This window comes from Dreissena polymorpha, chromosome 4 (genome assembly GCF_020536995.1).
Source record: "Dreissena polymorpha isolate Duluth1 chromosome 4, UMN_Dpol_1.0, whole genome shotgun sequence".
NCBI lineage: Eukaryota > Metazoa > Mollusca > Bivalvia > Myida > Dreissenidae > Dreissena > Dreissena polymorpha.
The window spans coordinates 111,740,234-111,759,783 of NC_068358.1; the positions used below are offsets into that span (position 1 = coordinate 111,740,234).

At 34.3% G+C, this 19,550-nt stretch overlaps 1 protein-coding gene across 4 annotated transcripts in view; it reads right to left on the minus strand.

Moving 5' to 3' along the window:
• Nucleotides 1-19,550, minus strand: part of LOC127876986 (uncharacterized) — a 106,075-nt gene that overhangs the window by 52,566 nt on the left and 33,959 nt on the right. The window lies entirely within an intron of this gene.

The following is a 19,550-nucleotide window of genomic DNA, read 5'->3' on the forward strand; positions in this document are numbered from 1 at the left end:
GCCTGATTTGCGATGAAAAAATATCTGAAGACAGTATGGAAATAACCGACAAATAATATATTCACGAAAATTCGTTCACGTGCGCAGTAATTTGAGAACGAATTTAATAGTCGGCATTCCGGAAATTTTCAGAACTGATTTTCCCCGGTATTTTATTTATTTATTTCCGATTTGTTAGCAGATGGTACAGACATGAACTGCAACTGACGAAGTATCTTCACTAGTTTCCAAAAATCTTACAAGTCAAATGCCCGCCATCTTGAAATATTTTAAGTGTCGATTAGCAAAGTAAAGTAGTGCAATAGCATATTGTAAAGCAATATGTTAGCCAAATTCTATATTGCTTACGTATTTAATTAGTTATTGGTTTTCATTTTCTGCAGTCAAACGATGTGCACATATTATTTCATGTGCAAAACACGTACATTTTTTTCGGACAGTCGTTTTCGGATACAGTATTTGTCGTCGATCATAATTTACATGTAACATTTAAAATTCAGTCATTGATTTGTCATAATTACTAAATATGAACAGTGCTCTATTTTCTCAAATCGCGTCACGTGATTAATGCATGTTCAATAGGAATTCCCCCATCCCACAATTCAACTTGCGTAAAATGGCGGATGTTTGCAGACGTCATTATTGTCCGTATTTTGGTTTTGAAAATAGAAATCGTTATAATACTGGATTAGCGGGTTATAGATAGAGTTGGAACATGTACGTATATTAAAATTATAAAATGAAATCAGGACTTCAAAATTTATGTGTGGGACGTCCAAAATTTTAGGCTTGGAAGTCAGGACTTCCAACTTTTAAAAGCTAACGGAAGCGCTGAAGCGAGTTAAACCAAGATAAAACATTGAATAAACCAAGTCGGTAAGCTGAAAAACCCAGTTGGTAAGCTAAAAGCGTGTCTGAAAAACTCGCTTTAAGCACTGTGCCAAAACGGCAGAGATTAACACAGTTTAAGAAAAATAACTTTAATTCCACTTTAGATGATTAAAAAATCCACTAAGTTGGTTTTAAGCGAGTTAAACCAAGATTAAACTTAGAAAAAACCAAGTCGGTAAGCTAAAAAACCAAGTCGGTAAGCTAAAAGCGTGTCTAAAAATCTCGCTTTTAGCCTGGTGCCAATACCGCAGGGTTTAACACGGTTTTAAACTGGGTTATAACCGGATTTTGATCACTTTTTTGACAAGGGCTGAGGACTGTTGCAAGACTGGCATGTTGACATCAGAGGGATATCTGTTAATTATAACCCTGTGTTGTAAATTTCAGTTTTGAACTTAATTTAGACTGCTTTGTTTATGCCATCAGCCTCATGATGGACATCAGTTATCAGAGCATGATACCATGTAGTGATTCATTGATGTGCGTCCCGCGTGCCAGACGCACGTTTTTTTCTGGGGACGGATCATTCTCAAACATATGCGTACTTGGGACGCATTGTTTAAAAAGTCCGATTTTCAACATCGTCAAAGTTGTGCATGATACAGAGTTCGATTCGTGGAGATAAGCGAAACACATGTTAACACTGTTTTGAAAAGTAGAACGGAAGTAACATTACTACATTCAGAATGTAATACGCGTATTTTGATTGGTTGAAATATATCAATTATCCAATCAGTTACGGCGTTTTATTAAAAGTTCATTGGACGTTTAATTTGTTGTCCCGGACGGTAAACAAAGAAAATGCCTACCTAAAAGGTTTTCAAAATTGATCCTCAACAAATAAACTCGCTCAGTGTGTAGATATTTATCGATAACGCAGCCTCGATGTAAAACATGTTGTTCAATGTGAAGAATAAACGGCGGAAAACACATTTTGTGTTCGTCTGTTGTGAGCGCAGACAGTTATATTGTAAAGCGATGTTATTATAATTTTCTGGATTAATTGATCATTGTTGTTTTTTCTAAAGTGACAATTAAAAATGAGCAAGTTCTGAAATAAATAGCATCTTTTATTTGTATACGGTACATACATAATAGTGATGCAGATCGTACAGCATTCCGTCCTATGTAACGTAGAATGTAAGTACATAGCACAGCACACACTTCTGCTGTTCATACTGCAGGATGTGAGAGGGGTTTTTATGTACAGAATAAGGTCTTGACCAAATTCAGGAACAGTTTAACTGTAGGAAACCAAGACAAACTTATGAGAGTGAAGTTGTGCAATTTTGTCAGGGATGAATTTATGGAAAAAGCTCTCCCTGTTTGAAGAAAAAACAAGGCGAGAAGGCTATACACCTTAAATACAGAATGAGTGTTGATACACTGAATATTTATTGAAGGTTTAAACCTTTTGACCAAAGAAGATATTGTCTTTTGTCACACTGTTTGAAAGGGGTAATTTTGACCAAAAAATTATTAACACTAGTCCTCCAATTTATTAAAACTCTCGTCAGTCCAAATTGTTAAATAAGTTAAAAATTCTCTGTTTAAGATGATATATGTTTCACTGTTTGTTATTTAAAGTAAAACAAATAAAGATTTGACTTGCTATAAACCTATTTCTTTTTTTAGCTGTTAAATTGCATAAAAGAGCCCCTGGCTAAGGCGTATCATGTTAAGTAGATTATTTGTAACGTATTTACAAATACACAATCTGGGACCCATTGTTTTCAGTTTGGACCCATTGATTCAAAATATGCCAGTCCCAGGGACTCATTGATGTAGTTTTCAAAATGAATCACTGACCATGTGGTCATCATTTCATAATATTATACTGGTCTGTTTTGTTGCTCTGCAGAGTCTGCTTGTCAGATATTTCAACAGTTGCAATAATAAATATCAATTAAATGTTAGGTTAGTGTTTTTCCCAGGAGGGCAAAGGGGCATGGTGCATTACTTTCAAAAAGGGTATTTTAAAGCGCTGTTAAGCCTTTAGGCAAAAAAGTTCTGTGAATACCTGGTTTTGGGAGAAACATGTAATTGCATCACAGGCAGTTGTGGGAAAAACATTTAAATATAAGCATGCACAATTAAAAGTAATTGATGTATTTAACTTACCTTAGTTAATATTCATAAATTTACCTTGCTATGTCCATTTAAGTTCCATGTTGTTTCAGTAAACTATACAGCACAACATAATAAAGCAATATACGTGTACAGGCATTTCATTAATCCTTTCTAAATGTATGATCTCCATCGTTAATTCGATCGTTATTTGCTATTTTTGCTGAGAGCAAAATTTATTTTCTGTATAGTCTGCCATCTTGTTAAAATAATGTAAGCAACAGGTGAGCATAGCAACGTAAAATCGTATAAAGTATATCCGCCATAATATACGATTCACATTTTGTTAAATTAGTATACGTTACAGTAATTCTTTCAATAATTAATTAAAGACGATAACGATAAAGATAAAACTTTTTTTTTATATATGTATTTAATAACGCATAGCAAAAATTCTTGAGATTACTGAATTATGCATGAAATGTACTATTTCCACAAGGAAAACATCGAGGTTTTGATCACAAAGTCTCCCAGGACCGAAGTAAATCCACGATTTTATTGTGGAGGAGCAGACATTACGCACCGATTAGTGTGCTTGGTATAACAAAGCCACTAAAATTATCGATTGATATTGACACGTGGTTATTCACGCATAACTAATTCACAATGGCGCAATCTTCGCTGTCTTAGGGCCATTCTCTGATACTTGTCGGCTAAGAAATTTGGTCAAGGGGCAATTAAGATTTAATCAAAAAGGGCACTCGGCGGCTTTTGCCAAAAACAGCGGGTGCTCATGACAGGGCAGGGCGGCAGCCTTTGAAAAGGGCAGTGTGGCGCTTAATGGCTTTGAATGGGGGCAGCGTGGCGCTACAAAAACGGGCATGGCGCCATGCCACGCTAAAACGGCCTGGATAAAACACTATAGTTAGGTCCTATCAGTGTCAATCCACACATTCAAATATGGGGGTGTGGGCAGATTTGTATAAAAAGTCTGGTTCAGTGAGAAGCTGGGAGAGAGCGAAATTGATCGTAGAAATGAATGATATAGCCATTTGGTCAATTTAGTTGGTGTACCTATTTATTATCAAAGAGTGTAAATAAAATGTAGAATATATTATACTGTGTTGTGAAATTATGAACTTTAACCCTCGAAAATTGTAACACCTGATAACTTGGGTGGGAAACTCTTTTTTGAGCCTTGCTCTGTGAAAAGGCGGTTTCATGCATATGCATAAAGTGTTGTCCCAGATTAGCCTGTGCAGTCTGGTGTAAAATCCATAGTATTTTTTAACTAAAAGCAAACTCATGTCATGTATAATCCATAGTATTTTATAACTACAAGCAAACTCATGTCATGTAAAATCCACAGTATTTTATAACTACATAACAGGCAAACTCCTGTCATGTAAAATCCATAGTATTTTATAACCACAAGCAAACTCCTGTCATGTAAAATCCATAGTATTTTATAACTACAAGCAAACTCATGTCATGTATAATTGTCGCATAATTGGTGTATTTCATGTATATTCCTTGTTCGGTGTAACTGAATACATAATATCTGTCTTCATGAAGAAATGCATAAATGGGCATCATATGTCATCGTCAAATTAGACGAGAAAAATGCACCAAGTTATTGCCCATGGCTGGGTTCACTAATTAGTTATGTCTATGGTAAGCACATGCAGCACTGTTAATTTGTGTATATTTTCATGTTAAATGACAGGTGAACTTTCATATATGCAGTTAAACAAACGTGGTCTCGCTTAATTATTGGCATACATATGCACAAGATATGTAAGTCACACATAAAGCCATCCCGTATCAGGTAATTCAACTCATGTTAAAGTCAACTAGAAATGGCGCGGCAGAGGCCGACGCGTATCCCCACGCCGAATGTTTGACCTAGGTGTGCCCCAGGGTTGGTAATGGGGCCATGCATAGCTGAGATTGACCGTATTGTCATAAGAGAAGTTCATCATCAATTAGAAGTGAATTGGTGTAGAAATGAAGAAGTTATAGTAAAAGGCAATTTTGGGTGGGTGTGACATATGTGGGCAGGGCGCCCCAGGGTTGGTAAATGTGCCATGCATAGTTGAGATTGACCGTATTGTCATAAGAGAAGTTCAGTATCAATTTGAAGTGAATCGGTGTAGAAAAGAAGAAATTATAGTAAAAGGCAATTTTGGGTGGGTGTGGTCTATGTGGGCGGGGCCCCAGGGTTGGTAATGGGGCCATGCATAGTTGAGATTGACCGTATTGTCATAAGAGAGGTTCAGTATCAATTTGAAGTGAATCGGTGTAGAAATGAAGAAATTATAGTAAAAGGCAATTTTGGGTGGGTGTGGTCTATGTGGGCGGGCGCCCCAGGGTTGGGATTGGGGCCATGCATAGTTGAGATTGACCCTAATGTCATAACAAAAGTTCAGTATCAATTTGAAGTGAATCCGTGTAGAAATGAAAAAATTATAGTAAATGGAAATTTTTGGTGGGTGTGGCCTATGTGGGTGGGGCGCCCCAGGGTTGGGAATGGGGCCATGCATGGTTGAGATTGACCGTATTGTCATAAGAGAGGTCCAGTATCAATTTGAAGTGAATCGGTGTAGAAATAAAGAAGTAAATGTAAAATAACCTAAAACAAGGGACAAAATTGTCACAAAACCAGGTTTTCATTGTGAAAAAAAAATCTGATAAAGGGAGAAAACTCAAACTGAACTTTTGAAATGACCAAAAACAATTAACCCCCTTTGTAAGTTTTTTTTTTTTTTTAAATCTATTTTTAGTCGTGGCGACCTTGACATTGGAGATATTGACGTGATTCTTTCGTGGGACACACCGTCCCATGATGGTGAACAAATGTGCCAAATGATTTTAAAATCTCACAATGAATGACATAGTTATGGCCAGGACAAGCTCATTTATGGCCATTTTTGACCTTTGAACTCAAAGTGTGACCTTGACCTTGGAGATATCGACGTAATTATTTCGCGCGACACACCGTCCAATGATGGTGAACAAATGTGCCAAATGATTTTAAAATCTGACGATGAACGACATAGTTATGGCTCGGACAAGCTCATTTATGGCCATTTTTGACCTTTGAACTCAAAGTGTGACCTTGACCTTGGAGATATCGACGTAATTATTTCGCGCGACACACCGTCCAATGATGGTGAACAAATGTGCCAAATGATTTTAAAATCTGACAATGAACGACATAGTTATGGCCCGGACAAGCTTATTCCGCCAGCCCGCCAGCCAGCCAGCCCGCCAGCCCGCCCGCATTCGCCAATCTAATAACCAGTTTTTTCCTTCGGAAAACCTGGTTAAAAATGAGTGATAATTTCTGACGCGGCCCCACCCCAACCGCTATAACTTTTGACCCAGGGGTCAGATCAAAATTCCAAATAGTGCAGGGTCGCACATATGCTCATAGCTACCATGTGTGTAAGTTTCAAGGTTCTAGTGCTTTTAGTGTAGGAGGAGATAGTGGCCAGAACGGACGGACAGACAGACAGACAGACAGACGGACGGACGGACGGACGGACGGCGGAGATAACCACAATATCCCCACCTTTTTTTCAAAAAGCGTGGGGATAATCATCCAGACAGCCGTCACCCAATTTATTTGTCCATTATTGTATAAATTGGTATCTGCGTTGTATGAAGGGGAGTCCTAAGTTTGACAATCGAGTAGAGTATTCACGCTTTCTTGACGCTGTAAAAGTGTACTTCATGAACATTAGAAGCGTTGTGTTAGAAATTATTTAACAGAAATAAATCTCGATGAAAACAGAAATGAACTTTGGTTGTTACTGTGTATTATCAACGAACAACGTGCAATTACGTGACACAGAACATTTTATGGTGCGCAGTGCCAGGATCAACCTGAAGTGCCACTTCTTTCACGGGCCAACGGGAAAAAAACGCAGATGGAAAAAACGGTCAGTGTTTTCATAAATTATGGAAAACAGGGGTTTATTTCAAATTTTATCAAGTAAGAAATAAAAAGTAAAAGGCGTCATGACAACGAAATTTTTAAAAATTATTTTAAAGAATTCTACGTAGTCAGATGTTAAAAATAATAATGATGATAATCAATTATGTACGAACAAATTTTGCAAATATCAAAATCGTGCCAATTTTACATTTATCGGTACATTTTTATAAATAATGGTGAATTGAGAATAAAAAGAGATATTTGAGTTTTACATTATTTTTATGAGTTATGGAAATCATTAAATTAAAGGCGTACACACAAAGAGTATTCAAAGAATTTTTATATATTTTTGGTATTGTTAGAATATAGGATTATGTACGGACTTATGTTTTTTTTTTGCTTACCAATACATTTTAAATTGTTGGAATGTTTGTAAATTTTCATTAAATTAAAATGTATGAGGAAAAATAAGAGTATTTAAAACAGTTTTGTTTATTATTTTAATAAAGAAAATTTGTGGACGATTTTATTTATTAATATAATAGAAAAACTCGAAGAAGGAACAAATATAAAAAATATTCAAAGAATTTACCTAGTATTTTACATTGGCAGAATTAAGAATTTAGGAATTTAGATTATTTAAGACAGTTTTGTTTATTATTTTAATAAAGAAAATAAGGCGGGTTTTGTTTATTAGAATGATAAAGAAAATTAAAGAGGACGAATAAATAAAATTATTGGAAAATTTAAAAATAGTTTTCCGAATTGTAAAAGAAAGAAAATAGGAAATAAGAAAAATAATGTTGATTGCGAATATGAATAGGGCAGACACACAAAAAAAAAAATTATGTAAATATGTATATACGTCATTGTGTTGATGCAAATATATGTAGGATATTGGTAATATTGAAGGTCTTGAGTAATTTTAAGTAAGAATTTAATGCGATCTGACGCGTTTAGCGCAGTGAAAATATAACGATATGTACGCATTAAATTTCTAATATAATTGTTTAAGGGTTACAATTATATTTTATGAGCACGGCTGACTGATCGTTCGGACATACCGAGCCCGAGGTTCTGATAACCTAAACGTCCTCATGAGTTAGAGAATTTATCCCTGTGCCATCGAAGCAAATTACGCTATGGACAGAAGATGCGATGTCGCATAAGAATTATTTGAGTAGTTCGATTAGGAGCAAAGACCTGAATTTTGAGGTATACCGATACGTGTTCTTATATTTTGAATGCATATATATAAAAGTCTGCCTTGTCATTGTTGCGCATCTTTACAAGTGCACAGGTCAAACATGTCAATAAATCTATGCCCAACGGCAAAACTTTAGTAGTAAAGGTGAGGTTTATGAAATCATGATATGAACAGTTACGTCTATCATTACCCATTACTCTAGGGCAATAAAGTAACGCGCGCCTGTCAAAAATTTACTGGCTGCACGTGCGTAAAATGACAAAATACCAAAAAGTCGAAATAGTAATCATATGATGCCTAAGGCGGTACACAGGTCATATTAAGTAAATGGCTTGTCAGATGTCAAACTGTCATGTACTTATCCGAAGTATGTTTTGAGGAATTGACTTATATTTTTCGTTGTAAAGAATTTATTTTTTTTTGAATAAGATATCACAGTAAGTTGTCATGACGATATTAAACAATAACTAAGGGGATATTTATAAAAGTTTGCCATGATTTTGAACAACTGATACTTGTATCTCCGCGACGCAGATAAAAATATCGAGATTTGAAGACAACGCCGAAGAAGAGCGACTTCGCGAGACAACGCCTTCCACAACGAATAGAAGAAACAAACAACATAATTAGAATGGAACATCACGGCGTTTACTCTCAAAGTGAATACCTGGTTCTATCGCTAAAAGAAGACCAACGCCAGAAGATTTCGAAGGACAACAAGTGACGCAACACTGGACACAATACTTGTGACGTTAAACACTATAGAGTAGATGCAGCCGTTCAACTGTTTGACGTGCGTAGATAACGCATTTGGAATGATACTTCCGAGGCCTAAGACATCAAGGAAAACACTGCTATAGTTAATACCTCGTGAGCATTATGGCCAATAAAAGATCTTAATGTCCCAAGAGAAATGAAGACGCTGGAACCAAGAACAAAAGTACAATCAACAACAACAGAAACAACAATGCGATCACAAAGGTTTTAACAGACGTCACAATTGATAAGCAACGCGGTACGCATCAACACCATATCCAGAGACAACATCACGATGGATTCAACAACAGAAACAACGACGTGATGACGGCTGGTTCAGCGACAAAAAAAACAGAAACCACGATGACATATCCAGCCTCGATGTGAACCTTGATACGCAGATTAGTGCAACCGACCACGTGCGATTTGCCTACACAGCTTGGCGATAGATAGAGCTTCTTCACGACAGCGATGGTAGATAACAATACCCATGAATCAACATAGACAGAAAACAACAAACCAAGACATCTACTTGACAGCAACAGGTACATATTCAACCCGGGCAATACCTACTTCGAATGGACAGCACAGGAGGTCACTAGTCAAACAACGCCTGTAGTGTTACGTGGACAATCGATCAACGTCATTTAACATTGATACATGATATTGTGAGACACTTGTCATTCAGGATTTGATCTTTCTAAAGATTTTAAATCATAAAATATAAAATCTTTCTTTAATGAAAATGAGGTGTGTCGCATAATTGGTGTATTTCATATATATTCCTTGTTCGGTGTAACTGAATACATAATATCTGTCTTCATGAAGAAATGCATAAATGGGCATCATATGTCATCGTCAAATTAGACGAGAAAAATGCACCAAGTTATTGCCCATGGCTGGGTTCACTAATTAGTTATGTCTATGGTAAGCACATGCAGCACTGTTAATTTGTGTATATTTTCATGTTAAATGACAGGTGAACTTTCATATATGCAGTTCAACAAACGTGGTCTCGCTTAATTATTGGCATATATATGCACAAGATATGTAAGTCACACATAAAGCCATCCCGTATCAGGTAATTCAACTCATGTTAAAGTCAATCATCCAGACAGCCGTCACCCAATTTATTTGTCCATTATTGTATAAAGTGGTATCTGCGTTGTATGAAGGGGAGTCCTAAGTTTGACAATCGATTAGAGTATTCACGCTTTCTTGACGTGGCGGCCCGCGCTGTAAAAGTGTACTTCATGAACATTAGAAGCGTTGTGTTAGAAATTATTTAACAGAAATAAATCTCGATGAAAACAGAAATGGACTTTGGTTGTTACTGTGTGTTCTCCACGAACAATACGCAATTACGCTACATAATCCTGAGTATTTTTTAACTACAAGCAAACTCATGTCATGTAAAATCCTGAGTATTTTCTACAAGCAAACTCATGTCATGTAAAATCCATAGTATTTTATAACAACAAGCAAACTCATGTTATGTAAAATTCATAGTATTTTATAACGTATACAAGCAAACTCATGTAATGCATAATCCATAGTATTTTAACCACAAAAAGTTAACCACAAAACAATCTTAACCATGTTACACCATAACTCACAGGCTGCTCCATAATTCCAATTTCTCCAGGAAATCATTACACAATGTTCTGTTTCACACAACCGAGATATAAACATACAGTTTCTTTTGACTTAAGCTGCATATAATAGGGAAGTTATGTGAGCCTTACACAGAGTAGGTTATGCATTAAAATAAATGGTCCTGACCTCTCATGAAACAATAGCTGTGACCTCTCATGAAACAATAGCTGTGTTTCCTGTAACACAGACTCTGGAGAGCTCTTAGCATGCCGAGAGCTAATTAATTGACCCCATGCTTTGACTGAGCTTTATCACCAATATAAAATGTATACCATACACCTGGTAAGCCCTGTCAACACAATTAGGCAAAGACAGTGTGAGGGAGTGTAAGAAACAGATTCAATCAAAGGATAATAAAATGAGCCTCCCTCTGTGAAAAGAGGTTAATTCATCTGTGTAAAGTGTTGTCTAATCACCATATTGTGCAGCATCCTATTATTTACTCATCTGGGATTTATGAGCCCCTAGGCATCTTAACTTTGGCATATTGTAGGGGACAAAAAACATTGTATTGCTGGTTAAAAAAAAATGGCTTTAAAAATTATGAATCACCTATTTATTGTAATGTAACAGTTTATAACATATCGTTTATCGGTTATTCTTAAGAGTTTATTATTATGATGAAAATTAATAAGGATAATATGTATATTTCAATGATATGTATATGCAATGTTAAGATGAAGTTTGTGTGTAATGTAGCAGTAGTTTATAACATATCGTTTATCGTTTATTCTTATGAGTTTATTCTTATGATGGAAATTAATAAGGATAATATGTATATTTCAATAATATGTATATGCAATGTTAAGATGAAGTTTGAGAATTTAATAATACATCTTGGGAGGTATTTGCATAAACTAAGATCTGATTTAAGATTTATTTCAATTAAGAACACAAATACGCTTACACCCAGGGTGGGGTATAATTGGAATCAATAAAATGGAAAGTCCCCTTCTCAAAATAAAATACACTTTTTAACAAAATACGCTTTAAAAAGTGTATTTTTTCTGCATTTTTACCGAAAAGTGTATTTTTTCTGCATTTTCTTCATAATTAAGTGCACTAAAGTGCATTTTTTCTGTATTTTCATTATCTTTAATGTATTTTACTGTACTTTAAGTGTATCTTCTGTAGACAAAGTGCATCTTTTTATGCATTAAGTGCATTTTTTCAATGAAGTGCATTTTTTGTGCATATTAGTGTATCTTCTGATTTGCCAAAAAAAAATTCTTTCTGTACCAGTGTAGTTTTAGTGCATCTTCATAAAAAAGAGCAACACTATAGCAAATAACTAAAGTTAAAGGACAGAGATATTGTGTTTAATAGGAGGATTGTACTGAATTCTTTTTTATCTTCACATAATGTTTATAGTCTTATTATTACAATTTGTCTGCTCATAAAATATGTGAATCAGTAGAGCAGCTTTTAAAGGGAAAAGTACAACTAAATCAGGCTGTGGGTAAAAAATTAAAAATATTGAAAGTGTCAAAAAAATTATGTGGGCTTGCCAGAATCAATTATATCTTCACAACATAAAAAACAAGTATTTGAACTTTCTTACACTGATATTTAACCCCAATTCAATTAATGTCTACCACATTGACTATTAACATACATTTTAAAAGACAATTTAAATAATATTTATAATATTATATTTATTTCATAACACCATTCAGTATGTAATATTGAAATATTCACAATTAAATATAATATGCTAAGTGTGCTGTGTATTATTCAATAAATATCAGATAAGATCAGGATCAGATAAGAGATCAATTAGCATCATAAACACTAATCCATATCAGTGCTCCATCTAGCCAAAACAAAGGGGTGTTTATAGAATTTTGATTGGTTCTGGGACCATCTATTTGAAAACAAACCACTTTTGATTGGTTGGAGCACAGCAAGTTATTTGGAGCACAGGAAGTTATTTTTGTAAACAATTTGGTTTCAGCAACTTAAATTGAGCTAAATTTTTAGGTATAATTCTGCAACATTAATTCTAGTGTCAAATGTCTTGAAATTCTTTCAGCACATGAACTATTGTGTGATGAAAACAATGTGTATTTACTACAATGTGTAAATTAACAATAAGTTTGTTGCAAAGAAGATTCAAAGTGGGTGGTTAAAGTGATCAACAACTGCCGTTTTTGTTTTTTTGGAATGCTGAAGAACAGCTGTAACAGGTTTGTATTTTCATTTCTGCATCTCTTTTTTATTAAATTAATTATGATCATTATCATATTTATGTATTGTCACTGGGAAATGTAACTGGATGAGTAAATGTAATGCAATTTTAAGGAAAAAAAACACCATTTGAATTATTATGGCTGTATTTTATGGTTATTGTCATCTTAAAATTTATTTATACCTATTTCTTGTCATTAATGAACAGATTTCTTTCCCCCATATTTAATCAGAACTTTAATATTTTATATTTGAAGGTTAAACCCCAAGGTGAAATTTACATTGATCGGAAGATCCATTGGACAGAATGTGCATCATCGCCTGCCAAAAAAGGGAGCAAAAAGGGGACTACCTGATGTATGGACATGTATACCAGGCCAACTTGAGGGGAACAGGAGTGGGAAACCGTGCCCTGTAGCTTGTCCTTGACCAAGAAAAGATGGATTTGTTGAGAGGTAAAACTATATAATAAAGGTTATTGCAATTCAAAGACATCACACTTCCGACCAGTTCACACAGCCAAAGGGGACCACATATATTAGTACATTTATTAACAGTATTTTCTATCAAACATAATTTCTTTAAATTATTTATGAAAAGCGTTAAGTCACATGTGATCACAAGATTAAAATTGCAAAAATAAACAAACAAAAACAACAAGCCAACAAACTTGTTTTGATTTAAATTTATGATATTTATAGCAACTGTTGAACAAGATTACCATAACAGCAATATTTAACACTTTCATTATAAAATATCTTTCAGGACCTGATGTCAAATGAGATCATGCACGAGAAGCGCCTCACAGACCATGACAGTAGTATTCAGACCTGATCAGCTGGTGAAGTGCTCTATAAAGGGTTGTTTATGAATGCATTCTTTGTAAGGAACAGTGTATAACAACAAATATAGTGACAGGGGCTAAGCTGCTAAATATTGTCAGAATGTATGCAGTGATTTTCTTTGGAAATTCAAAACAACCTGTACGTACTGGCTCTCAGAAGGGCATGTTTTAGCGCAATAATGAACAAAAAAAGGAAGATCTTAAAAATAAGGTATAGATTTATATAAATTTCATGAATACTGTTCATTTATCATATATTAGGATCCAGAATATGATTGAATTGAATGTGCTGCTTTTGTCCATATTAAAAAGGGATTTGGAATTAATGTAATATATAAAAATCTAGTAAATGATAGGGAAAACATTCCAGCTTAAGGAGGGGAAATCTTTAATAATTTTGAAGTGGAAACCACCTGTATTTGGCTGTTAATCAGTTACCGATAATCAGAGGGGAGAAAAATCACTGGTATGAGCTTGATATTTTCAATTGTTAATTCAAGATAGGCAATAGCCCGTTTGAATCCTCTCTTTTATGTAGATATGTAACATTTGTTTTTGTTTTTTAAGGTTTAACATTCTAATAAAAGTGTGTATTTATCTATTGAATTGTACTTTTTGTTTTTTATGTATGTGTTTACACTAACCTTTCATTTAAAGAATGAATGCTGACTTCAAAATGCTGGGATTTTTTTTTAATTTGGTTAATTTTTAAGCATATTAATTTGAAGTGATGAAAAGTACACTTGAGCGTATAATGCGCTTAAAAAATTAACTTCCAACACTTCAAAAAGTGTATCATTTGTATGACTGAAAATGCACTCAAGTGTATTAATGCGCTTAAAAATTCACTTTTAATATTGTAAGGTGTATTATTTGTATGACCGGGAATGCACTCAAGTGTATTAATGCGCTTAAAAAAATTCACTTTCAATTTTGTAAGGTGTATTATTTGTATCAGTGGAAATGCACTCAAGTGTATTAATGCGCTTACAAAAATTCACTTTGAATACTCAATGAAGTGTATTATTTGTATGATTGGAAATGCACTCAAGTGTATTAATGCGCTTAAATAATTTGCTTTTAATTCTGTAATGTGTATTATTTGAATGACTGGAAATGCACTCAAGTGTATTAATGCGCTTTAAAAAATTTACTTTGACCATGAAGTGTATTATTTGTATGTCTTAAAATACACTCAAGTGAATAAATGCACTTAAAAATAAACTTAAGCGCACTTATTATCATAATAAACGAACTTAAGTGTATTATTTCGTGGAAAAAAAATACACTTAAATGTATAAACACACTAGTAAAAAGTGTTTTTTTTAACAGATTAAAATGCACTTGTTAAGCAAAAAATACAGTGCCAATAACATGCGCATTAAATGCGCATTTAATGTGCATTTAATGCACATTAAATGCGCATTTAGTGCACTTTTTCGAGAAGGGTCAGACCTGATTTAAGATTAAATTCAAGTAAGAACACAAATACGTTGACACCCAGGGTGGGATAATTGGGGCAAAAAATTGGAAAGGCAATCAGACAAAAGAATCAAGGGTCATATACTTAACAATGAGTCCAGAGTCAGCATATAGATACGAGATTAAAAGTAACACATATGGTCATCAAACAGCACAGATGAAAGGGTCACCTATTGTCTGGGATACAAAGGTTATGGTACTGACGAATATAACGGAATTACTCTATACAAATATAAATTGAATAGTACCAATATAAATTGATTAGATTTTAGTAAATTCGCCAAGCAAGTAAATACATGAAAAATTGTTCCTTCTAAAATTCTGAAGAATCAACCAATGAATAATAACCATACTAGCTGACGAATCAACCAATGAATAATAACAATACTAGCTGAGGACCAATCAAAATGTTAAAAGAAAATATATGCAAATTAATTTAGAGACAAAATGGGGATGTTTAGAGGGAAAGCGGCACTCCGCGGTTAGGTTAGAAAGATACTACAGCTAGACTTAGAAAATAATGTTTAGACTATAAATACAATTTTGATGTAGGAAATAGTTAGAAAAATAAAAGAAATAATTTTGAGAAGTCAGAGACTTGTTTTACTTTCACCAAATACATTGACATTCCATTACGTGACATTATTAACCCTTTCCCACTTGGAAGCAATGTGAAAATGGCTATGTGCAAACAGCATTAAACCAGAACAGCCTGTGAGTAACTCACAGTCTGCTCAGGTTTTATGCTGTTTGCTGCTCACGAGTATCTAAGGGTTTGAAATAAAGACTTTAAGACTTGATTCTAGTAAGAAAAGTCATTAATTAAATTAAACTTTCTTAGGGACTACAAATGCATTAAAATACCTATCTACGTGGTAAAGGGTTAAGAGACATTGTGTACCAAAAGAACAATAGGGCAATGATTGCCCTAAAGCCCTCAACTAAGTTCAAGGTGAATTTATTGTAGAAGACTTGACCTGGTAGTAGTTTTTCACCATACTTTAACAAGACTCAAACATTGCCTAAATATTGACAAGATAATCATTCTGACCAAATTTATTGGAGATTGGGTCATAAATCTGGCTTAGTGAATTGAAACGGTTTTCTAAGATTTGAATTGGTGACCTTGTTTCTGGATACATATGACCTAGATATAACTCTTGATTAGATATTGTAAATGTAGCAGGGTTTAATTGTTCTTATGGTATTCTTATTTGGACCTTATTTCATTCACTCATAGCATTATTTTCATTTATAACACAACACTTTGATAATGTTCTTAATCTGTATTGTTACTTTTCCTATGAGCATTTATTTTTATTTTACCACAAGTTTCAAAATATATTCCAAATTAAACATTTTTTACCTTATCACATGATTTTAGTTCCTTCCTTTTGCTTAGCCAAAATGCAACAGTTAACTGTTGTTTACTAATGACTGGTCAAAATTCAACTAGCCATTAAATGCCTAAAAACTGCCAATTTCTGAAGAATATGGTGTCTGCATCATTTCAAAAAAGACAAAGCATTGACATGTTGGCTATTTTAACCACAGAGAGAGCTTGGAAATGACAACATAGCCCCAGCTCTGATCCAATTAATAATGCCAATTAACCCATGTTTTCAACACTATCATTGGGTCTGGTAAATTGCTGGTGAATTAATAGCATTCCACGACAATGGTTGAACATATTAGTAAATTAAGGCCTAAGACTTGAAATGACATCTTTAAATCCATTAAAACATATTCATGACAGCATGAAATGTGACATGCCAATTGCAAATATGCACCAATGAACTCATAGACCCCATTTTTACTAATTTACCGCCTCAGGCAATTTAAGAATGACAGCCTGAATAATTGACCTTCGCACACCTACAGATATATTTTGATGCAAAAGCTGTCAACTTATTATTGACTATTGTTCAATATGTGGCTGGACATGTATATTCAGTGTCTTTTAATATACATTTATTATAAAAAAAAATTATGCCTACATATAACTTGTAACGTAATAACACATACATAAACATTGACAAAGTCCAATTCTTATTTCTTTACGTTTTATTTCTGCTTATTAACACAATACAACGTTTTCAATTGTTTGTGCAATATTCAAGATAAAACGCGAAGACCCGTAATGACAGCAAGCAATAAGGCGCCTTCTATGTTCGGCTGTGCGCTTCAGACTGCTTATTTTTTAACAAAATATAAAACAACGAACCTTTGATTCTTACGTCTGCACTTTTGATTGGCCTTGTGTAAAGCCACGTGTCTATGACGAATGCAACAGACACATAACAAATACATACGGAATTTATAGAATGTTGACACGTAAGGTAAGCAAATATTCGTGCCCGGTACTTATTGAAGTTTGATAACCCTAGGCTACTGAAATGTTGATCTAGGTGACTGCCTAATTAAGACTGTATGAAATTCGGTACAAATTTTGATTATTATATAAATTCAATAAAGCTCAAAATGGGCGTTATGTTACAAACTTTAAGGCATATATCAAAATCAGGTCATATGGTCTGAAATGCCCTTTTTAAATAAAAATCTTATGCAATATTGCATTGTTCTGCAAAGCTTAATACTCTTAATTGCAGAATCTACATTCTATAACAGACATTTAATGCGCAATAATAAGTATTTTTAACTGCAATGCGACAGACAACACATTAAAGTCTTACTTAATTTAAACAATACCTTAAATATACACACACTTCATGTACATAAATACACCTGATTTTGTCCTTTTGCACAATTATTTTCATTTTTATTGTCTTCCACACACATATTATTTGTAAGAATTCTTGCTCATGTGTACATTCCAAATTTCTGTATGCTTATAATATATATAATAAATAAAATTGTAAAACAAATACCGTATAAAAAAACCTCTTCAAATATTGGTTGTCAATGACACTTTTTTCGGCGTAGCTGTATAAGCCAGTTTTTCACCTTATCTGACCTTTGTAAGTGTCCAATAAAATTCAAATAAAATTTCCCGCGGCTAGATACGAATGAATACACTTCATTTATTCAATTGGCTGATTTGAACATACCACCAGAACATTGGAAACATGACCGCTTCTTTGTAACACTGTTTTACTGCGTGTTCAGCATGAAACAATTTTATCTCTAATGAAAAGGCTTGATAGAAAGAACAGTTTTACACTCAACTCTCGACATCAATACAGTTTGTGCGTGCACTTTTTATTTTCAGAGGATTGCCAGCGCCAGAGCGTTTGTACTTTTTAAAGGCTATGTTCTCATATTTAGTAATTACTTCCATATTCCTGTCTGTGTATTAGTATATTTAAGTTCATAAAAGTATCGTTTTCCCTATTCTGATATTCGTTTTGGCCAAACCAGTTTATGGTAAATTGTTTTCAAAATTGAACATTTAACATGTAAAAGTATAAAGGTTTGAACAAGCTGTTGTTCCAGCAGTGGAAGCGTGGCCTCCTTTTAATACATTGCATTCCAACCCGCAAGGTATCAGGGTCAGTTCACGGCCAGTACAATAATCTTTATATAATATAGACGCTATCGCGTGAACTATGTGAACTGGAATTTTATTCAGACCAGAAATATGTTAAATGATGATATTCAGCGATATAATTATGGTATGTCAATAATAGATTCTTAATGTGTTTTCAACAATACCATGATAAATATTATTTTTGATAAATTTAACAAGAATTATTCCACCATATTGACTAATGTATTAAGCATGAGCGCGATGATTCTCGATACTGTTAAACATCGAATCAAATAGCAATGCCCACCAAACCACTAAAACGGGTTTGTTCCAAGAACGCGCGCATAAATATTAAAAATATGTACGGATACTTCGCGTGTGGCCGGTTGACTCATATGTTTTAATTTCACTTCCATTCTTCTTTTGGTTTTCTGTTTTGTATCTATAGGTTTATGACCAGCAATATGTAATAATGTAAAATAAGCCGCGAAAATTTCGCGTAACATCCTGTACTGCGTGTGATGCAGCTAAGAATTGCACAGAAAGACATTCGCTATCTTTGATCTCATTCATTGAACTCTTTACCTTTCACTGACTCCAACCACAATCAACGCCGTATATCTTTTTAAAAAGATATTTCTTGTTATATCCCCACAAACGAAGTTTAGGGGGGTATATAGGAGTGAGCTTGTCTGGAGGTCTGTCGGTCCGTATTAAGTGTCCGCTCTCTAATTCAAGTTGTTTTCATCCGATCTTCACCAAACTTGGTCAGAAGTTGTATCTAGATGATCTCTAGGCCAAGTTCGAACATGGATCATGCCAAGTCAAAAATTAGGTCACGGGGTCACTTAGTACGTTTTAAACAGTGAGCATGGTGTCCGCTCTCTAATTCAATTAGTTTTTATCCAATCTTCACCAAACTTGGTCAGAAGTTGTATCTAGATGATGACTAGGCCAAGTTCGAACATGGGTCATGGCAAGTCAAAAACTAGGTCACGGGGTCACTTAGTGCGTTTTAAACATTGAGCATGGT